The 24,567-nt window shown below is 41.8% G+C and overlaps 1 long non-coding RNA gene across 3 annotated transcripts in view; it reads left to right on the plus strand.

Moving 5' to 3' along the window:
* Positions 1-20,751, plus strand: part of LOC121855283 — a 102,056-nt gene extending 81,305 nt beyond the window's left edge. For all 3 annotated transcript variants that reach the window (XR_006086762.1, XR_006086760.1, XR_006086761.1), the window contains 2 exons: positions 11,499-11,633; positions 17,207-20,751. This is a non-coding gene — a long non-coding RNA (uncharacterized LOC121855283). The remainder of the gene's footprint in view (positions 1-11,498; positions 11,634-17,206) is intronic.
* Positions 20,752-24,567: the final 3,816 nt, after the last annotated feature.

Consider the following 24,567-nt stretch of genomic DNA (forward strand, 5'->3'; position numbering starts at 1 on the left):
TATGGATGGATAGATGGATGGATAGATAGAAAGATATTGGTTTTCTTATAGTCTTCTCTTGTCTCGATATTTTAGACTCATTCATGGAAGAGGTGTGGGTGAGGGTATGGGCGTGGGTGAAGGTGTGGGTGAGGGTATGGGCGTGGGTGGAGGTGTGGGTGTATGAGGGGGAAGATAGTGGGAGGGGATTCCGTCTCTCCCCTCACCAAATCCTGGGAACATCTTACTCAACAAAAACCAGTGGTGATCTTTCCCCTCACTTACACCCTTCACCATGGCCGTCTCCACCACCAATAACAAAGTGATACATCTCTCTCTCTCTCTCTCTCTCTCTCTCTCTCTCTCTCTCTCACGGAGTTACAGTGTCCTATCGGTGGCGGCGTCAGTTTTTATAAAGAGTTTCCTGATCTGACTTCAGAAACTGTCTGCTTATCAGATACTGGTGTAGCTGGAATGGACCCCAGTCCTAATAGGCCCTAAGCTGACCTAACCTAACCGAACCTAGCTGGACCTAACTTGACCTGTTTGATCCTAACTATAACTTAGTTGGACCTAACCTAACCTAATTAATCCTAATATAACCTAGCTTAACTTAATCTAAGGAGTTGTGAAGGTGTGGATATGTAGGTGTGGATATGTAGGTGTGGTTGTCGGGCGGGTGTACCTTTTGAGGTTACCCACAAGCCACCACCTGTACATATTTCCTTATTTACCAGGTACTAAGGGGTTTACCTCCCCCCCCCTTCCTCTCCCCTACTTGCCATATACTGAAGCTTCAGAAACTCCATTTTAGCTCTTATACATACATACATACATACTTACTCTTAACAGTCATCGCGTTTATTCACCAAAAAGTTTGTGTCTGTGTGTGTGTAAACTGACCTCAGGTGCCACATAAACTGGTAGAGCGGTAGGTCTTTGTTTATTTTGGAGGTGTGAAGGTCTTTGTTTATTTTGGAGGTGTGAAGGTCTTTGTTTATGTTGGAGGTGTGAAGGTCTTTGTTTATGTTGGAGGTGTGAAGGTCTTTGTTTATGTTGGAGGTGTGAAGGTCTTTGTTTACGTTGGAGGTGTGAAGGTCTTTGTTTATGTTGGAGGTGTGAAGGTCTTTGTTTATGTTGGAGGTGTGAAGGTCTTTGTTTACGTTGGAGGTGTGAAGGTCTTTGTTTATGTTGGAGGTGTGAAGGTCTTTGTTTATGTTGGAGGTGTGAAGGTCTTTGTTTATGTTGGAGAGGCGTTGGAGAAGGTGTAAAGGTCTTTGTATACTTTGGAGGGGCGTGTGGGTGTGAGGGAAGGCGCGCGCAGAGGTCTTTGTTTACGTTGGAGAAGGCGCGGTGGTCTGGGTTTACGTGGAAGAGGCGTGTGGGCGCGGCCAGACAGTGGGTAGCCGGCGGTGTCGTTTGTCAGCGGCATTTGGTCCTGTGCCAACCTCCAGCCCGCACTCCCACGCCTCCAACTTGTCCTCCAGCCTCCACCACGCCTCCAACATATCCCCAACATTTCCTTGAGCCTCTACCACGCCTCCAACATGTCATCATCACGCCTCCAACCTGTCCACACACGCCTCTCTGACCCAACATACCTACATTCGAGTCCATTAGTATTTTGGCACCTTAGAACTGGGGTCCATTAGTCCAGTCACCCACGCCTACAGTAACACCCACGCCCACATTACCACCCACGCTTCCCACTTTTCCAAACACATCCACGCCTGCTTCCTGTCCAAACACACTCACGCCCATAATATTGATTACCTTAAAACTCACGTGACCACAACACGTATCAAGTGACCTCAACACCTGCCAAGTGACCTCAACACCTGTCAAGTGACCTCAACACCTGCCAAGTGACCTCAACACCTGTCAAGTGACCTCATCAATACCTGGCAAGTGACCTCAACACCTGTCACGCGACCTCAACACCTGTCACTTGACCTTAACACCTGTCAAGTGACCTCAACACCTGTCACGCGACCTCAACACCTGTCACGCGACCTCAACACCTGTCACTTGACCTTAACACCTGTCAAGTGACCTCAACACCTGTCACATGACCCTCCTCAGTAATCAGGACATCAAACAGCATAAACCATTTAATTAATCAATTCAACTAATTAGACTGTCATATTAGCTTGGTAATCAGCGGCAGTAACTATTGAGTCATCCATACCATGTAATTATCACCCATGCCAACCAATTCATCAACCATATTAACTAATTTATCACCCAAATCAACCACATTAGGGATACCAACCACATTAGGGATATCAACCACATTTAGGGTATCAGCTAAGAGTATCAACCACATTTAAGGTATCAGCTACGGGTATCAACCTTGCTAACCAAAGTATCAACCTTATCAACAAGTCAAGCTATCATTCAACCACACATCAACCAGATAATTACACAGTATTAGGCCCAGTTCATCACCCAACAGGATTTCCCCTCAGATGTAGCATTGAGTGATGGTGGAGCACACACTTACACACACACTCACACACACACACACACACACACACACACACACACTCAGGCCTCATTATACCCCTGTCTGTTCTCGTGAGGACATGTGTGTATCATAGTCAAGATCAATCACTAGATGAGTATGGTTTAATTCTTTGTGGATGGTGGTTTAACACGTTGAGGATTGCGTGTTTGTCGTTTGAGGAGGTTGGTTTAGTCTCTTGAGGATGGTGGTTTAACACGTCGAGGTTTACTGTGTGTTTTTTTTAAGGGTGATGGTTTAACCCCTGGAGGATGGCGGTTTAACACATTCGAGAAGATATACAGCCTTTTAAGCACGGTTTAACCCTTCAAGGATAATGCAATTGACACCTTCAGAGGGTCAAACTAATCAAGTGGTTGAAATATTTATGAATTTTCAACATCAAGGTAAAAACTGGTCGAAATTTGTGTATTTATTGATAACAAACGATAATTACTTGAAAATTACACAGGTATTAAGGCAGGTATCAGCTGCCATTTGGGTTTATCCTGTAATCAAGGTGTGAGTAATTGTGTAATCTTGTTGACATACACTATCGCTACACAACACGCCTCATTGGACATCCGACACCCTTTATATTATTCTCTGTGGTAATTAGTGTACAGTATTGGTCTATCAGTGACAGTATTCCCACCCCCTAGCTAATGCCACTACCAGGGACTCTCTCTCTCTCTCTCTCTCTCTCTCTCAAGCCTCGATGAATTTCCTTTCCTCTCACCACTAGAGCAGAATTGTGAAGTACCTGTTGTGTATTAGGTGAATATTTTAGTAGACACGATCCCAAAACAGTGTCTTCAAGGAGGAAAAATTCAGGAGCATTCGTAACATCGCTAGGCAGACCTTACGCCCGTGGTTCATATCAGCAGTACGGGGCCTGTGTATTGATTTTATATATATATTTTTTTCCTTTCTTGTAACAGGTGCAAAGTGTGTGTAATTATTTTAGGTAGAGTCTTAAATTTTGATGCTATTTTTGGAAATTTTTATGTTTTTTTTGTGTTAGTTGTATGCTATTTTTGCCTATTTTATTTTATTTTTGTAATTTTTATGCAATATTTTTGTTTTATGCTATTCGGTTTTCCTTTTGTGCTATTTCTTGTTATATAATGCAATTTTTAAGTTATTTTTTGTTCTTCACCTTAAGTCAATCATTACATCTTTACCTACGAGGAAAATCCAACCTAAGAACCTTTGTGTATCCGAGAAGATTATTACCAGAATGAGAACAGATCCAGGTGCAAATTATACATATTATTATTTATTTATTTATGTATTCTTTGTATGTTATTTACTCTTTTAGTAATATTTTTCCTTATATGTTCTGCTGTTTCTATTTATTGTTTGTCGAAGATGAATATGCAAAACGTGTCTTCATGTGCATATAATGTAGCTAAAAATTTTCCCTTATTGAGGTGATAAGATTTTATACCCAGACATCTATGTAGGTGTTAGAACATTGCCCCAAAACTGTGTTCTATAATGCTGGTAAATACTGTCTTGGTTTTATGGTTTAGATGTAAAACTGTGAGACTGAGTTTGAGTCTGGTTAGTCGACGTGAGGGGATAGGCTAAGAGGAATTAAGGCAGGTTCTCATTGCAATCTTAATAACATTCTCATTATAATTTTATTCTCTCCCCTGACAATACATTTGAGTCTTCACTGTAATTGTTACGTTATTTTGAGCGTTATTTTTACGTATTATCTGAAGTGAGCCAGTCAGAGTTTTTCGTTATATCTCCTCTTACTCAGAAAAGCCAACACATGATTATTTTTTTTTAGAATCCAACTCGTGGGCATGACGTGATACTGACTCACTGAAATAATATAATGTTTACATCACCTCATAAGACAGATAATATAACCCGGGTATAAGAGAGGATCACCATAAGTAAACCCGGACGTAATTTAAACACATATGATTCTATAAACATCACATCCAGGACACTATAAAAACACCATTACCTTAATTACACCATACATACAGTAGTGTGTATTTTGGGTTTTTGTCTATATGATTTTTAATGGAAAATACAGTAAAATCTGGGACCTAACCTAACACTACCCTATCTTACCCTCCTAACCTAACCTAACCTACACACGAAAATGATTCAATGTGGTAGTGGTAAACAGGGCAGAATATGTGGTAGGGATTTAGTTAAGAAGTAAGGGTGGTTCCATTGTTGTGAGGGACGGTGGTTAACACCCTTCGAGGTCTACAGTGTTTTTGTACTGATGCCAGGAAGAATTTTTTAGATGGATGAAATATGTAGAGTAACGAGGATGGTTTGGTTAGGTTAGGTTACGTGAAATGATGCTTTGGTGTATGAATATTTAAGAGGGGGTAATACATACATACATATACATATAGTACATACATAAATACATTCATACGTGCATACATACATACAGAATTAAACACACAAACTTAGTCACCTTTCCTGTGTGGTGTCCTAAGTGGGAGTACCGTTAGTATGCCGGCCATGACTTCACCCCCTTAGCGTCATGCAGTATTCTCAACCTTTATCTTCTTTCTAGTGATTCACGCCCAACATATTTCCCGTAGGATCTCATGACTTCACCACGACATCCTGTACTGGTATCCTGGGTGTGACTCAGGGCCAACAAAGTGCTAATTAACTTGGTGTGGAAGGTTCAGTTTACTATTTGGGCAGTGTGGGTAAATTTGTCTTAGTGGTCTGGAAGCTTAGGATTTGTTACCATACTGGGGGATGGGGGGGGGGGGTGGTATAGGATAGGGTGTTGATCAGTGAAGATGGTAGTCGTGGTATGGTGGTTGTGTGGTGTGGTGTAGTCGTGTGATGGTCGTGGTGATAGTCGTGGTGCTGTAGTTACTGTGTATAGTGTAAATAAGAATTTACCATATTTCAATATACTTTACCCAGAGTTGAAAGAGTGAATATTAATTGTGAAATATTTGTAAGAAAATGAAGTTTCATTTTAATTGCTCTTAGTAGAAATTTTATAAAGTTTGAAACACAAATAATAAATAGATTAACGCTGAAATTGTAAAGAGTATTATTTATTTTTATGCTTTTATTTATTTTATTTATTTATTTATTTATTTATTTATTTTATATTTTTTGGTGTACCCAGAGAGTGTCAACACCCTGGAGTACGGTATTGTGTATGGTGCATCGCGTGACACAAGGAATACAGTATGGCCAAAGAGTGTAGGGTACACCATATAATTCATTACAATAGTACGCGGTTCTTTTGTGTAAATGGCCACGTGTGTTGAAAAGGTGTAATGTATGTATGCTGTGGTAGCGATTCCTGTTCACACGCAGAGGTCCAGGGTTCGATTCCCGACTAGTGAGGTATATTGTTTATATATGGAAGTCCGCTTGCTATATGGACTTATGAGATATGTATGTATGTCATGAAAGCTAGTTATCTCAATTTATGTGTACAACGACCTGCTACAGTGTGAGACTACAGCTACAGCGGCCCAGTATATCGTGTCATACTACAGTTACGGTGTCATGTGTCACGTACTCTCACACCTGGCTAGTACACCCATCACGCACACCACCAGTAATAACCACCATTTGAGTGCACGTACACAGCTACTGCCACTATTAACAGCACGACACTTGGTAACAGCTGCAACAGTATATAACAACTACAACCAGTTTTATACTACTACCACAAACACCATTACCACCACAACCCGCATTACTACTACCACCACAACCAATATCATCACTACCACAACCAGCATCACCACTCCCACAACCACCACTACAACAACCATCATTACCTACCTGGCTTAATTAAGGTAAAGAACTATTTTAGTTTAATTAGGCATCAGAATTACACTTAACATCCTCGTACCTGAACTAGATATACTTATTTAGCATCACCTGAGGATTAGACACCCCATCTTATTTCACGTGATGATTAAGTACCCTAACTAACCTAACCTAACCCTAAGTTAATCTAACCTTACCTGACCCTAAACTAATCACCACCACCACCACCACCCTCACACAGGTAGCGTTAGGGTCATCAGGTGAAATAAGTCGGGGGGTGTTTGTGGATTCCTGGAGGTGGAATTAAGAGGAAGAGCGTGAGTGTGTAGCAGCCGGCCACCAGCGCCAGGATGCACGATAAAAGCCTATTCTGTCATTGTTCACAATCCTTTGGTCGCATCTCTCCTCCGTGTCCGGCTCCGGCTCCGGCTCCTCTCCTCCTGACGACTCCCAACCATCATGTTTCGCCAGCCCTCATTGGTCAGGAAGTTGAAGAGGGCGGGGCGAGGATGGTCTCCAGCCAACCAGGATGAGCGACACATAAGACAGTTTAACCCTAGATTTAAATCGTTCACTATATGCAAATTAGAACTGTATGCAGATGAGTTAGACCTAGGCTTGGGCATTGGGTATCAGTGGGGTTTGATAGTTCCTCAACGACGGCATTTGGAGGGGGACATGAACAGCAGGAGCAGTAAATACAGCAGCAAGAAGAGAAGCAGCAGTGACAGTAACAGCAGGTCCACCCAAACCCGTAGATCCGAACTTGTGGTATTATTAACACAAGCTCGATTCTATGGGGATAGGTTGTCCTGGCTCACGTCTTCGTAAGCAGCGACGGGCCACCCTGAGGGTCCTCAGCATGAACCTTGTGCTCTGGGCCCCAAGACACGACACCCAAGGCGTGGCGTGGGAGGCATTGTGGGCGTGGGACGATACAAGCAGTGGGAAGGTGGTGACACAGCGTATGGAAGGCACATGATGCAAGTTTCACAAGAAACAAGACTATTCCCACGCTCAGGCGCTCGTGTTGGCCGCCCTCGCACCTAAACCGGCCGCCCACCACGAGAACAGCCGCCAGCGCCGCCCACATTCCCCCACCCACCGCGAGGACAGCAGCCAACGTCTCCCACAGAAGGACGGCCAAGTTGAGCCGCGGGTCCGGTGAGGTAGTAGGTTGTATAGTTGAGCGCTACATCATTACAGGAGAACTGTACAACTTGCTAACTTTCCGGGCCGCGAGCTCCACTCCTCAGGCAGCCGACGACTATTTTAGCACCCGATGTGTCCCGGTGCAGCCACACTCACGCACTCTTATCGTGCGTCCAGTGTTGCCAGCACATCTTCAGACACGCACTCTTAACATACGTGTTAAGCTCCAACAACATCCTCACGTACAAACTCTGAACGTGCTTGCTCTTAGTACACTCAAACACACACATTCAGCTAGGGTGCCATGCTGCCAGTACACTCCGACACACGCATGCTTACCAGTACACCCATGGTCACAATGCACCCTCACGCACCTTCCCACACTTAATTACTTGTTTCCATTATAAGGTAACTCGTGTGATGCCGCCCTCAAAAAACGAGTCAATCTTCATCACCTGTAGTCAGTGTGGACTCGCCTCAAATTAGGGTCTGGTTTTTTTCTACCCTACGAAAAACACAGCTTCACCTACGAGTAAGACAGTCTTCCACTCACAAACAAAACAGTCTTCCACTCACAAACAAAACAGTCTTCCACTCACAAACAAAACAAATAGTTACTGTGTTGTTTGTGCATGAAAGCTTGTAGGACCACACCCACTACAGCACCCCCACCACCTCCCCCTCCACATCCCCCCTCTGAGTCTTTATTAAGCTCTCATGTTTACAATAAAGTTCACATCTTATTTATTACTATTTTTAATATAAATTGTGATGTACAGCTGAGGTCAAGTTTCCCTGGACAGACTTTGATAATAATAATAATAATAATGTTAGAAAATAGTTGAAAATATTTTAATGTCATGTGAATAGGATTAAGAATTGTAAGTAAATAGAAAAAAAAACTTAGAGATTTCATTCATATTTGAGTACAAAGATGACAAAAGAATGATCGTAGGGGGTGTGAGGAATGACTGCGTAGAATGCCAGAAGGTGATGAATGACTTGAATGATAGAAGGAATGAATGACAGTGAAGAATAATAGAGATGGGTGAATGACGAGATAGAATGAGAGCAAGAGGGTAATACTGGAATAAATAAATAAATAGAAAGTATTAGAGAAAGGGGTAAGGAGGGGGGAGGGGTGATGGAGGTAGGAGGGGGTGGGATGAGGGGAGAGGGGTAGGATAGGCCTGTCCACCGTCTCATTTGAATGTGAATAGGCTCCCCACTGTCATTGTTGTGTACGGGCAAAAGGGACACATATCCCCTTCGCTACCCGTCACCACCCACCCCTAGTGTCACGTATTCGCGCTCTCTCTCTCTCTCTCTCTCTCTCCACTAAATCACAAGATGTATAAGAGAATTTGAGGTTCGTATATTATATACTGCTGTACCGTATGTTAGGTTAATATATTGTAAACTATAAATTATACTTGTAGGAAAATGAACTGTTTTGTGAATAATGTATGTAAGTTAAGGAGTATGAATTGTATGATGTATAACTTTTGTAAGATACTGTATTTTTTTATGTATTGAAAGTATCAGGAAGTATATCAACTGTATTTTTTCACTGTTTTATTTTAGTTTTATTATATTTATTTATTTATTTGGTTTTTATTTATTTTGTTCCCTGGTCTATGAAATTTTGTTAATTAAGCCATGAGAGTGTATGCAAGTATTCCTAATGTAGTAGTGATGCTTCAGTGTATTACAAGTGTCAGTATAATAGTTGTATGATGTAAATACTGTATACTGAGTGTATACTGAGACCTGTTGAACACTGTCTTGTTATCCTGGTAGCTGAAGCATCTTTAGGGAAAGCTAAAGATAACAGTGTAATTATCTGTAGTGGGAAGCTTATAATAACGACACACACACACACACACAGACAGACAGACAGACAGACAGACAGACAGGTTGTTGGTTGTGTTGCTCGGCCCAATCCCTATCTTTCCTGTCTGATTGACCTGCTTTTTTTTCCAGCTTGAGGGATTTTTTTGGTGGTTTTTTTTTCGAATACGTCTCATTATGCATGCACCGGGGCCCCCGTACGATCAGCTCCGCACGAACGCTCTTACGACAAATTCTTGGTCACTCTCCATCATACAGTATCAAGTTGCTTTCGAGAAAACTTGCTCAGTCGAGTTAGTGTTATAGGAGACGTCACATGTGTGTAGGACACTTGTTGACGCCCCACACATGTGTAGCACACTTGTCCACGCGTTCACAGATGTAGAACGGAATTTAACTTGACAGGTATGGTGATGGGAGGTGTTTTTATGCCACAGCAAGACGATAGTGTATGGTGTGTTCACTGTATACAGGTTATGCTAACTGTACAGGACGGCTGAACCTGTTTTGGTACAGATGATTTCTGTTTAGTTCATTATTGTTGGTTCAGCGTGAGACTGTTCCCACCCCGGGGTTATACTTGAGAATTGTGGGACTCGCTGTTAACTGGAACCTAATCTAACTTACCGCCTATTTTAACATGACCAATCCTTAGCCTTACTAGAAATATCACTAACTGTACTTAACCTAACCTAACCTAACTGTCCTTAACACAACCTAACCTATCCTAACCAACCTCAAAATTAATTAGATAAAACCTAACCTAATTTACCTCTTACCTAACCTGTCCCAAACAATCGGTTTTAGTATGAAAATTCGACTCAGTCCGGGTCCTGATCTGGGGATTAGTTTGACACAAAAAATAACATTGTTTTTATGATAGCAGTACAAATGCCTCTCACTCTCTGTTGTTTCTCAAAACTGAATGAAAGTGAGTAGTTTTTTGTTATGTGGTAAATATCACCCCAATTAATATTCCATTATTGTGTGTCGACTTTTAGGCACGGAATATATCAACATTGGAGCAGTGTTACCAGGTATCTTCCATCCTGAGTACGTTCACTCATTGTTAGCAGTGTTGACAAAAAGTCCTATTCGTATCCTTATCTAGGTTGCCACAGAGCCACGCTAACAGTGATAACACCAAGGTGAACTTCTTGTCTAGTATTAGTGTTGTGTTGAAGACATCTCGTCCGGTACGATACAGGAATGTTGTAAAGAGTTTTATCAAATGTTTTTTTTTAGTACTTACAATACACTGTCGTTAGAATTTATTGTAGTAGTTGTGATTTTAGTTTGTATTAGAACTGTACTGAGGTGGTGTGGAATTGAAAGTCTATTGGTGGGGGATAGGAGAGGAGGAGAAGGATGGAGAAGTCAATAAGGAAGTGTAAGGATTAGGTGATGCCGCTAGATATGAGGGCTAAAATTCACCTCATTTCTCAATATTATTATTCAGGAACCCAACTGAATCTTAATTGAATTGGGACCTATTCTCAAGGAGCCTCAATCTCAATATGGCACAGTGCTAATGGGTTCCAATCATGTTTACCTTAAGCTAACCTGTGACCTAACACATTACTAGGACCAATTACTGTACTATTATTTAACACAACTGTTTTCCTCTCTAAAATTACTTGCTCAATTTTTACCCAAAATAGATAGTAAGATTTATCACTTAATCTTATGACTTAGTGAATATATTAAATAAATTTACCTTCACTGAAAATACCAAATGACGAGGTTATTCATTTTGTAGCGATGAAACAATATAACAAGAGTGAAATATAAAGTAGGTAGATAGGTGTTACTAGTGTGTGTGTGTTAGTGGTGTATAACTTTTAGGGTGACACCTATAGTTATCTACAGGTTTGCCCCCTACACACACACACACACACACACACATAGTATCCACCATGTAGTTTATAGGATATGTAGCCACATTATATTTCCTTATACTACTGTAAAACTGACATAGTGTATAATATAACCTTTTCTTGACTTTATTTCCCACAATTCCTTTTCACCTTTCCTGCTACCCCTTCACCTTACACTTCCCACTAATCTTCTTCCTCTTCCTTCCTTTTACTCTTCCCTCTTACTACTCCTTCACCTTTCCCATTATTTCCTCATCTTCCTCTGTGTTCTCTCTCTTCCTCTCACCTTTCCCATCTTCTCGCCATCTCTTTTCATCTTCTTACGTTTTTCACTTTTGCAGGTGTGTGTGTGTGTGTGTGTGGAGGAGGTGCGTGAAGGAAGCAGCTGTAGGACGGACTATAGGAGCCACGTTAAGGAAAGGACAGACAGCGAGAGGGGTCTTCACGCTGCCCTACACTGCTGATTGTGGTTGTTGGTATGTGGAACGTCGTTTTTTGTTACTGGTACATAAGTTAACTGGTAGTATAAGATAGTGGTAGATGGTAGAGTGTCGTCTTGCTACATGTATAGATAAGTTGATTGGTATAGTAAGGTAAGGTTGGTGATTAATGATAAAATACCCTTAACGATACATAGAAGTGAATGGTAGTTACATGTAGTGGTGATGAAGTAGGTGATGTCACGTACAGTAGATGTCACAGGTGATGTCAACACTCAGGTATTATCCACCAGGTGTAGATATTTCAGGTGCCGTGTTTAGGGTACGAACAAGTGTTGATCCTTAATTTGACTTCCTGTCATTACCACCGCCTCTACCACCACCACTGTCACCATCATCACTATCACCACCAGTATAGTCTCCACCATTACCAAATGCAGTCACAACCACCATCAATCGTTAGTCCAGTCACCATCACCCACAGGAATTACCACCAGGAATTACCACCACAACCACCAGGAGTTACCACCACCACCACCAGGAGTTACCACCACCACCACCACCACCAGGAGTTACCACCACCACCACCACCAGGAGTTACCACCACCACCACCAGGAGTTACCACCACCATCAACAGGAGTTACCGCCACCAACAGGAGTTACCACCACCACCAGGAGTTACCTCATCATCAGGAGTTACCACCACCAACGGGGCTACCACCACCACCACCACCACCACCACCAGGAGTTATCACCACCACTACCAGGAGTTACCGCCACCATCACAGGAGCACGCCACCATCAGGAGTTACGCCACCATCAATAGGAGTTACCACCACCATCAATAGGAGTTACCGCCACCACCAGGAGTTACCATCACCAGGAGCTACCACCACAACAACACTCACCACCATCACCAGGAGTTACCACCACCACCACCACCACAACACTCACCACCACCAGGAGTTACCACCACCAACGGGAGTTACCACCACCACCACCAGGAGTTACCACCACTGGAGTTACCACCACCACGGGAGTTACCACCACCACCAGGAGTTACCACCACCACCAGGAGTTACCACTCACCAACGGACTCACCACCACCAGGAGTTACCACCACAACACCACCACCACCAGGAGTTACCACCCACAACACCACCACCACCAGGAGTTACCACCACAACACTCACCAACACTCACCACAACACTCACCACCACCAGGAGTTACCACCACCACCAGGAGTTACCACCACAACACTCACCACCACCAGGAGTTACCACCACAACACTCACCACCACCAGGAGTTACCACCACCACCAGGAGTTACCACCACAACACTCACCACCACCAGGAGTTACCACCACAACACTCACCACCACCATCAAAACATCAAAATAAGCAGAACTACCAGCACCATCAGAGGCTGTGTGCCACCATCAAGCCAGCTGTGTCTTGCCCCCGTGTCGTGTGCTCTGCGACAAACTGTTCGGCTTTGGCCAATGGGTATGTTTGGATTGTCATGAAAACGTAAACAGTTTTATTTTATGGTTTCCAATTTAAATCTGAGCGTACACAGCTGGTGGCGGGGGGGGGGGGTGTAGTCTGGGTGCCGTGGTGATGGTGACGGCGTTCACGGAACACACTTGGGGTTGGTCTGTGGGATATTCATGTCATAAGTCACCTCGTACAGCTCTCATCCTCGTCGTCACCTGCTACGCTAAAATACGAGGTAATCTTGCTCCTGCTTTGTCTTGTTATTGATTGTTAGGTTGGGGCGAGGTGCAGGGTGGGGAGTGCCACCTGTTGGCGCGAGACTAAAGCGCCGCTTCTTGACCCTGGCACCAGATGGCACCACTCGCCGTGTGGTCTGGGCGGCCATCCACGCCCTCATCTGTCTTGGTCTTGCACGCCACCACCCCCATCATCATCAAATGCAGTAACTTACACTTTTTTGTGTATGTAATGCTTTTAAAATGATTAGCCATGATACCATCACGCGAGATAATTTGAGTAATTTGGGAGAGGGAAGCGAGGTGGGGTGGGTGGAGCTCCGTGGCGTGGGGCTCCTCCCAGTGGGCGGGGCCAGCACCCACCCGCCTGCCGGAGCGCGATAATCATGTCCTCGCTTTGCCAAACTCGCACAGAATTTTGCCTTGTTTACATTCCTTGGGCCACAAATTAAGGCATCGAAGTATGTACGTCGTAGTGATAAAGTGCTGCTTTGTGTACCTTGTTCCACATTAAATCAGGAGTAGCGTGAGAGGCGGAAAGGAGAGTGTGTGGGGGCACTTTTCACCTCGGGATATCTAAAAGAGCCAAGTCTAGACTGATGACCCACCCTCGTTGGCTCCCGAGTCAGTTACCCTTTAGTGAGGGAAGGGGGTGTAGCTGCTCCACCAGTGCTCCGCCTTACAGTGGACCCACAGTACAAGAAAACCGTGTACTACACTAGAGAAAATAAAAAGTGATAGTGAAAAGTTAGAAGAGAAAGAGTGCAGCGTGAACCCGCCAGTGTGCGTTAGGCCTCAAGGTTGGTGTGTGAATTCGTACCCTGTGGTGGTCGGCGCGGGATTTAGCGCCGCCGCTACACCACCTCCGCTAGTTGTGCACTGCGGTCCTCTGCCGCCGCCGTTGACCCCCGCTCTTCGGCTGCTCTGCCGGCACTCTTTACCCTACCCTGCCCTACGGCCTGGGTCTGTGTCTCCCCTCACCTATCACCACCCACGCTGAGGCCCCCCCCCCTTGCCTATCTACCCACCCACCATCATCACCCACCCACCCACCATCATCACCAACCCTGGGCCTCCACCCACTATCACCACCCACTCTGGCCCCCCACCCACCATCACCACCCAGTCTGGCCTCCCACCCTCCATGGCTTCCCACCCACCATCACCACCCACCCTGGCCCCCTGCACCCACCATCACCACCCACCATGGCTTCCATCACCCCACCCACCATCACCAACCTTGGCCCCCCCCATCTTGGGCCTCTGCCCCCATCACCACACCCAAGCTGGACCCCACCCAACCAGCCCCCCCCCCGCCCCCCTTCCTCCCCCCTCCTCCATTGTCACCCAAGCTGGGCCTCCCCACCCTGGCCACCACCCACACCCTGACTGGCCTCCCACCCGACTGGCCTCCCCACCCCACCATCATTACTCACCCCAGCCTCCCACCCACCAACATCACCCCACCTGGCCACCACCCACTTGGCTGGCCTCCCACCCACTGTCATTACTCACCCTGGCCTCTCACCCACCATCCTCACCCCCACCACCACTCTGGCTCCCCGCCCACCTATGCCCCCTAGTGCCCCCCAACCCACCGGCCCCTAACCCACCCTTACCCCCCACCCCACCCCCTTGCCCCCCACCCATCACCACCCCTTACCCCCCACCCATCCTAGCTTCACCACCCTGTTCTCCCATCCATCATCAACAACCGCCCTGCGCCACCCTTCCCACTTAGAAAACTTGCGAATTTATTGTTAGTAGTAGTAATTTTAGTAGTACCTTGCACACTACTTTGGGGCAAGGTATTGTCTCGGTACTGTCTGTTTGTCTTTACTCAAAATATCTCGAGAACGGGTTTGTGGACTGGCTTGGTTTGGTTAACATGTGACAAGGTCCACATGATGGAATTTTGGTGCAAATCGCGCAGCATTAACTAAGAGTTGTCTTAGTAAGAGTTCGTGTAATAGCAACATAGGAGTGTTGAAGAAAACGATGATACGAGATGGTCTTCAGCGGTGACTAAATTAATTTAAGTAATAGCGTCACTCTTTCCATATTTACCTTGGTATGGTAACGGTTCTAGGGCAGTTGATGCTTTATTATTATTATTATTATTATTATTATTATCATCATTATCATTATTATTAATATTATTGTTGTTGTTCTTATCGCCATTGAAAATGTACACTCCCTCACTAGCATACATGGTACTGACCCTCATCGTATGTAACCAAATTGCATTATCATAAGCATAATTAAATAGTTAAACACACAGCAGTTGTTCTCACTGGTTCAGTCCTGTTTATTTCAACTGCGTTTCAAAATGACAAGCGTGTTGTTATTCTGTGTTGTGTTTCAAACTGACATAAGCGAGTTTGAATGGGGCCTCGGCCAATCAATGCTGTGAACTCATTTGATGCTGAACCGGCCTACCCATAAGCCAAGAGCATTCCGATTTTTACCCTGTAAAACTAGAGTCATTGACTTGCCTTCGTGTGGATCTCAATTTCATTAGTGTTTATTTTTTTGTAGTCTGTCTCCCGCTGCTTGTCCAGTAGTGTGGTCAACCAGCCTAAGTTGCAGGGTGTGACACGGTGTCCATTCTTTGTTAAATTGGTAGACGCTTCACATGGTAGGTTAATAATCGATCCTTGTAAAACCTGTATTACACAAGGTTACTGGCGCCTTACTTTATTATTCATTTTATTTTATTACAGTATTTTTGATAAGTGTAGCCTTCATCCCCGTGTTGGGTGACAATATGCTGTACACCTGGCTATAATGAGCGTGTCATTCCCGCTTTTACAGCAGGGTAGAGTGAAGTAAATAAATGACAGTGCTGGTAGAGTTTGATGAGTTAATCTTACGTTGGATCTGTTTGCACTAAGCCTTCATTTACATACCTAGTGCAGTACGCGTGTGTGTTTTAGTGCGGTATTTAATTTGGCGGTCTGGGCCAGTGTTATCATTTAAAAGATTTTTCGCGTACATAATCATACCCAGATATTTCATGGTGTTTTAACTATAGCCTAAGGTACCAAAAATCGTTAATATTTTCAGACATTTTCCCTTGAGAGGATCGTGTAAACAAGTGTGTAAATCCTCACGTCAGTCATAGTGACCAATTTGTACTGAGTAATGAACGAAACCCACCAATAGCAGCACACAGTGTACAACATGTGTCGGACTCACAGAGAAACATATTTTATTTTCCACGTAACTGATGATTTTAAATCTACTCTTAAACTAGTTTCAACACAAAGCTCAGGGCATGTATGGTGCCGTTGTGTACTGAGACTGTATTGTGTATGTATGTATTGCTGACGAATAAAATTGTAAAACACTAATCATCAAAATCAACCAAATTGTCTTGGAATCAGAGCCATTCACCTTACTCCATTTTGACCCCTGGCACTCGGTCTCAATTACTGTATTGAATGGCAACAAATTTCATTGTTACAGGCTCAGGAGTAAGGGCCTATATATACCCCTCCGTAATATAATATGGCCCTGGCTTAAGAACTTATCATTATTTTCTCTTGAATTTTATGTTTTATTTTGTTGCTTAATTGGAAGGATAGTTTTAATACCTAATTGATGGAGATGACTATTACATACCCGAAAAAGACATTAAATAATACATAAGCTTTATGGGTAGTTGGACAGACTACATATATATATATATATATATATATATATATATATATATATATATATATATATATATATATATATATATATATATATATATATATATATATATATATTATTTCAGAATATTGAGAATAGTCGTACTTACATTATTATATTATAAGATCAAGCAATTTCACGGTGTTATTTTTTCACCTGACTTTGTACTTGTTTACAGATCACCAGAAGACGCAGATGACACACCCCTGAAGAGGAATACAGCAGTAAGGAGGAAGTGTTGTGCAAGTTTTATAAGATGGATCTTTCACCAGTGATCACAATGATAAGTGCTTTTTACTATTCGTTCTGTTAGTGTTAAGGTAGTTAGTGTACTGTGACCGGTATCATTGTTATGTTTAGGTCACATTATTTTTCTTTCATTACACAATTTAGCAACGGAGACTAGAAACCAAATTAAAAGGGTACTAAAATGACTTCTACCTTAGTGAGAACGGTAATATTGGCATTTATTCACCTGTATAAGTGAACAGGTTTTCCAGACATACATATATATACATACCCACCCACATCCCCACCCCTGTACATAATTTACATTGGAAGGGGTATGGCGATTTATTGTTGTGAGTTTCCAAGATCTATATTTGTGTCATAATAGGGAAATAATTAAGGCCTGGCTAGTCATGGCTATTTTGGGACCACAGTACAGTATTCTTCATTCAGTAATACAGTACATGGTCATGCTGTCTGCTGAAGGAATTAAAAGGTTATAAAAGAAGTTTAGTGTTTATCTAATAAGTGTTAAATGGTTGTATGCATTGTGATGATGCAGTTTGTGCCTCTTTTAATGTGATCGCTGTTAGAAATAATGATGGTCAAAACAAAGTAACAGACAGACCAACCACTCTAAAGGCTATTTCAGCTGATAAATGGTGAAAGGGTAAATAAATAAAATAATTCGATAAGGGTCATAATTCTTTTGAAAGTAGGTATACAACAGCAAATATTAAACAGGTCATGTTTTTACTTGGTAATATGATCCATGAAAATTAAAGTTGCAGTGTGTGTAAATATTCTGTAATTAATGACAGGACATCCTTAACGCCCCTGCACTGGGCTACGGTGGGCATACCCCCCCCCCCCCTCACCTACACACACACACACAGGGATACTGTATTTGGAAATTTTTGAAAAAATTAATCATTCAAACTGGTCCTATATGATATATAAACATTAAATAAATGCATGTATTTACCACAGGTTGGCATCATAGGGGCTAGGAAGAGTTTTGTTGCCGAGTTGAGAAGCTGCATGAAGTACAGTATACTGTATTGTGTGAGGCAGTGGGGTAAGGCGGGCAGTGAGAGGTGCACAACACCAATATGTAGGTAGTATGAGGTACCTAGCATTTGTTTTATTATGCTTTTATTCTTTTCACTGTGTACAATCATTATTACTGCCTCCAGTATTGATCACAAATGTGATGAAGCATCCCGATGGCACTGTGGATAGCGGCTTAGGCTTAGATAGAAACACTATTTATGTTCTTAATCATGCCAACGGGGTCATTAGGCAATGTGCTGTCAGTATCATGTCCATAATTCCCAGACAACTGTATAGAAAGCAAACATTCCTCTGGTTCCCTTCTGGGAGGAAGAGGATACAGTTTAGAGGTAGTGTGGCTCTTGGAGGTAAACCTAATTATGCTGACAAAAAGTCATAGTGAATCGCATCTACTGTAGAACTACAGCATTACCACTATGTATTTCTGGGAATTTGTGATGCATTGATGTAGTGAGAAATCTATGTACTGTAGTATCTAAACTTAAAATGTTGAAAAGATTCAATATATTTTTCACAAGCTGTATTGAAATTCCAGGACACCAAAATTTTTCATGCTCATTCAGTGTTGATGAGAAGTAATGTTTTCTATGAATTACCTTCCTGTTTCACTTTCTGTAATGACTTTGGGTTACTTATTCAAGACCAAACTATGGTTTTTAATACTCTGAAGGCAATTTGTTTAATGAAGTCATGGTAGTGGTTTCCCCATTATTGACATCTCTTTTCTTTGTTCCCACAGCTGAAGGATGACATTGCATAAGACTGAAGTGACCAGGTGTATGCCCACTCTACTAGAAAGCCTGTCCTCCATTCCCTGAGACCCTTTCTTGTGAAGGAAGGAGTTCACAAGCAAGGTGCTCAGGCATGGATGGCAGTGCTACTTCACCAATGGGCCCTCATTACTATGAATAATTGTGTCCTCAAGTTCCCTGCAAGATGGAACGTCATTTCAAGAGGACAATACCACCACACAACACCCACCACAGTGCTTCATCATGGAAGAGGATATAAGAAGACTAGGAAATAGGGGTATCGGTAATTAAGTCATTTGCAGGAACAATTTAAAGTACAGTACAGTACTGTAATTCAAAGTGTGTTGAATTTATCAATTTGGCCAGTAGTTACCGGTAGTCCAAAATGAAAACCTTGACCACAATTGATTATTTTCACTGCTGTACTACTAAATTCGCTCAAGAGTGTTACATATATTTAATATGTTCAGTATATCATCTCGCTATTCTAATGGAATGACAAAGTTTTGATACTTTAGGTGTGTCAGACTTATAGAATATGTACAAAAATTCTCCATGCTCTTTTGATATTGTAAACAGTCATTCTGTTACATAGTTACTCATTATAAAACTATTGTAGCTATTATCAAGAGAGGTAATTATTGTTGTGGGTATGGAATGTTAATTTAATTTAATCATGGATACACTTATCTTATAACCGATGTTGCTACTTCAGTGATTTAAGTTTTGCTCCTTTGGGATATAGGATATGATTAAGCTAATCCTAATTTAGGTAGTTTATTAATAGGCCGAGCCAATAGCCTACATGCAGAAAGTTTTGTTGCTTAGGTGTTGAACAATAAAACAGCATTACTTCATTTATTGAGATAGGAAACCTTGTACTCTCTCACCTCCAACAGACTATGCACTGTGCAGGTGCTCACCGTTTGTATCATGTGTGACATTTACCACATTCAGAACCAGAATTATATGGACAGTCAAGTATTTATCACCGTACATACTAACTTGAGCATTTCCACATTGATGTCTTAGTAGTAAAGGCCGGAGCATTTGAGTTGAATTTTGTAGTTTGTTGGTTTGGTTCTTTAGTAAGTAAAACTATTGGAAGCTATACCGTATATACTATAGGAAATGATTGATAAAGTAACATAATTAACCAGGGTTCTCAAACTGTACCTGTAATATTGTTGCCTATTTTTTAATGAGCGCTACTCACATAAGTCCTAAGTCATTATAGTAAATACATAGAATATACAAAGGTAGATTAAGTGTCTAAAACTGCTTATCTGGCACCAGGTTTAGTGATGGTGTATTTCCTCTCTGTGGTGGTGCCTGTTACCTCTTAGTTTATAAAGAGAGTATATTACTGTATTCTACTTCGTATTTCTCTGAGAACCTTGGTTGTTTATGATTCAGCTTCTGTCAACTGCATATACGTAGTACATTTGTTAGTCTTTAATGCACTACAGTATAGTTATTAGTATTAGCCCCTTCACTATGGGGACATATTTTTCAGTATTTTATGTGGCTAATGCCAGATAACTTTATTTAGCTAAGAAATGTCCCCATACATAAGGGGTTAATGTTAACAAAAATAGAATTAAGATATACTGTACTGTGGTTGTGTAAGACAAGTTCATATGATAATAATAATATTGTCTGAATTTCATTTCCTTGGTATATTTCCCCCCAACTAGTTTTACTGGCTGACTGTTTTTCTGTGTGATAACATTTCACAATACCTGGATCCGACACAGTTCTGATACTTTGAATGAATATTATTTCGGGTACAAAAGTAATGTCTTGTGTAGTTTTAACTGACCTATTTGCTGTGTTATTTGTTAGGAAATTTATAACCGGGCATTGATGCAAGGAGACTTATGTGAAGGTTACTATCAAGTTTACTGGTTCCAATCACTAATGGCTGACACTCGTATACAATTAGTACAGCTCTCCTGTCAACTATTGCCCATAAATATTCTCAGCTCTTTATACATTTCTGTCATTTCTCTTTTCAGTATTACTTTCTTTGTTTTCTTAATTTAATTCATCATTTTCTATATGCAATACCCTTTTCTCTCGTCTAATTAATTTAACTTTTTGTGTAAAATGCTACACTTGTTACTTTACATAGATCTTAACTTAGTCTTCAGTGATGGAGAATATGGTGGATGTTCGAAGGGGAAGCAGTGGGGGTGGAGGAGCGTTGGAGGCGGGTCGCGGTGCAGTGCAGGTTGACCACAATACTGACTGTGCCTGTGAGAAGGAATGGTTGAGAGGAGGAGGGGAGAATATGGGAAGAAGGAGGAGGATAGGTTAATCACATGTTAGGTTCCCACAATTAGTAACCTCCTTCCATTCTTCCATTATTAAATACTGGTGACTCTTAGCAAACTGAACACTGACTTTCAATGTCTTTTGGGGAGATACAGTATTTATATGGGAGGATTACATACACATTGGAGGGACACAGATAAGAATAATCATCATGAAACAAACTAGTACACTTGTTACAACATTCTATGAAAACTTCAGTTATGTGGCTACCGGGCCAGTTTCTTATCCTCCCACGCAAGGAAGAATGGGGGCAGGCTTCCTCTTTCTCTCTCTCTCTCCCTCTGGTCAATTATGCCAGAAGATATGAGCTAAGATTCTCATTATATATAAGCTGACAGCCTTTTTTGTATTTGGCTAACTGGGGACTTAACTGGGCATTCTTCGGACTCAATAACTGGGCCCCTTACGTCTCTTAGAGCCTAATTCTTTAACGCTGGTTTGTCATTGATTATCTGTAAAATGCACCCAGTTAAGATATATACAAATTATTGGTCATAAACATGTATCTTGAGAAAGCTGCCTCCTACATTTGGTTTCAATCTGTCAACCCGACAATCACTGAAACCAACAAACTCTGGTCATAAAATTAGTTTTGAGGACACTTCATATAATGTGATTTCTCCACTCGCAGCTACATTAATGCAGTGAGAGGCGAGTGAGTCTTGGTACAAGAGCAACCTATGTAGGTACCGTTCCTTCTCAGCTGTTGGGTAGGCTACCAGGAATTTCCCGTCTCAATCTTAGTATAGCTGTTTCCTCACTAGGTGCAGATTGTTCGCTAGATATCCGTACATCATAACACTTAAGTTGTGTGTACACCTTGTAAGTAGTACCTTGGAGTAGATACAGCCACACTGCACATGTTTCATTTGCATAGTAGAGTAAATTTCAGCAAAATGTTTTGGTTTATAATTTATTTTAATTGTGTTGTTGGGATCTGACTGGAATTGTTCTCATGGGGGTGACAAGCCTATACAGTACAGAGTACTGTACTTAACATTCGCACTTCAGTGAATTTTGTGTGCTTATTTGCACTGTATTTAGAAGTGTTGGAAAACCTATAAGGGTTTCATTATTTAGTGGGACAAGAGTAAGGTTTTGATTGATTTGTGGATGAACATTATCTCAAAAGTTTTATAACGTAGTTGGTTTATTCAGTCAGGTTAGTGTAGAGGTGGTTCCATCTCTGGGTTTGGTTATGGCAGCTTCATACAAAGTGAAGAGTATGGAGAGTACAGGCATTTGACATGTTGATTCTCACCTATGTTGCTATTAGAAGAGCTGTACAGGAATATTATTGTGGAGGAAGTGTAACAAGGAGGATACATAGTCCATCGCAATATATCCTAAGTTTAGAAAAGTATTGTTACACCTTTACATGATAGTTCCACAGTCTGTGGAAGATTCTTTTGGAATTTACTAAAGGGCAACTAGTTCAATAGTAAACCCCATGGACACACCACTGTACTTCGGCAACGAATCTGAAGACTTTCCTCTAATGGAGACTGGAGGTACAAGCCCTCTGAAAGGTCACTCTGGTTACTGTATTAGTTCTGGATGATAGGCACATAGGTCTCCTTAAATCAACAGGTTTTAAATCAAGAATTGGTACTGGAAAAACCATTTTATAACATTCAAGACAAATAGACCCTTCACCTGTTGGAGTTCAGCTAGACTCAGGACTGATGTTACACTGGAAGTTCCAGGTGGCCAATGACACACAAGGAAACATGTGGATATAAGTTACTGAATCACCAAGAGTCACTCAGATGTTAGTCCTCAGAGGGACTGTCACTTTTAATACCCCCTTTTAAGAGTGATAGGATGGCTGTACTGGTTGTATATTACTGAAAGGTGATAATGAAGGACATATTACCAGATGCACAGGTACAAAATGTCTCCATGTCACAAAGAGTGGTAGAATGAGAATAGGAAGCTGGAATAGAGAAACATTATGGTGTAATGAAGATCTCGGACATCTATGGAGCCAAATCAATGAAAAATGGAAAACAACATGGGAAGATTTTAATGCGTTGAATAAAAAAAAATATTAAAAAGCACCGTAAAATTGACAGTGAAATGCAAAAGTGAGGAATGTGCCAGAAGATATTATGTTCTTAATAAAGGAGGGAAGATACTGATGATAGTAGAATATAGAAAAATGGAGAGAAACTATTTTAGATTTGGTAACGATTAAGAAGACAATTCAAGCTGTTATATTAACATAAGGAACACAGAGATGAAATAGACACGGAAACATTGAGGAATCTGAACCATTGTCTCAACACACTAAAATAAACGTCAGATACAGTGGCGGCTCGTGAAAAATAAAATGGAGGGACTGCAAGCCTCACACAACAGTAGGATACACAAATTTGACCTACCTCAGGTATGAGTTGTAGTTGATGTCCACGAATTCCCAGGGCATGGTAGTAGTGTTGGTGGTAGAAGGTGGTGATTGGACATTGAAAATAAAGTCGGCGTGTTCGCTCTTCGATGTAGCAAAATTGTTTATTACTATTTCATTAAAATCCTTTATTTCTGTTATCATTTTATTTTCAATGGATATCACTGCTAAAGCAGACAGTCTGTCATTCACCATGGTACCGCAGAGCCATTCACATTTCTGATAAACACTCATGTTAAACTGGCGTGTATATTCTTTGTTCTGTTGAATGGATAAAACTGGTGTAGGTCTTCCTCTTGCTTTGATTTCAGTCTTTTCATTTAATGTCAGCTGGGAAAAGTTGATGTTTTGCAAATACTTCACTCGATTTTCCATCGTCAAAGGGTAATTAAAGAAAGCACGATTTAACCACACCGCCCACACGCAATGTAAACACGACGGTATCTGAGGGGCTAATTAATAACAGACATCAATCGTACAGCATTGACAGCAACTATGAAAGTAACTTAAATTTTGGTCTGATTTTAATGAAAATTCACTTAGCAACGTATTGAAAATAATTAAATAACATAAAATGATATATTTGTTGGTAGTGTATTATTCAGCTGTCTCTCTAAAGGAATCATACGCCTGGCAGTGAGTGTGGGGGACTGCAGCTCTGCAGCCCTATGCACGAGCCGCCACTGGTTAGATAAATTTGAAAAGCAATCTAAAGTATTCATGATGATCAATGAGACAACT

This window comes from Homarus americanus, unplaced genomic scaffold (assembly GCF_018991925.1).
Source record: "Homarus americanus isolate GMGI-L3 unplaced genomic scaffold, GMGI_Hamer_2.0 scaffold16963, whole genome shotgun sequence".
NCBI classification, from domain to species: Eukaryota; Metazoa; Arthropoda; class Malacostraca; order Decapoda; family Nephropidae; genus Homarus; species Homarus americanus.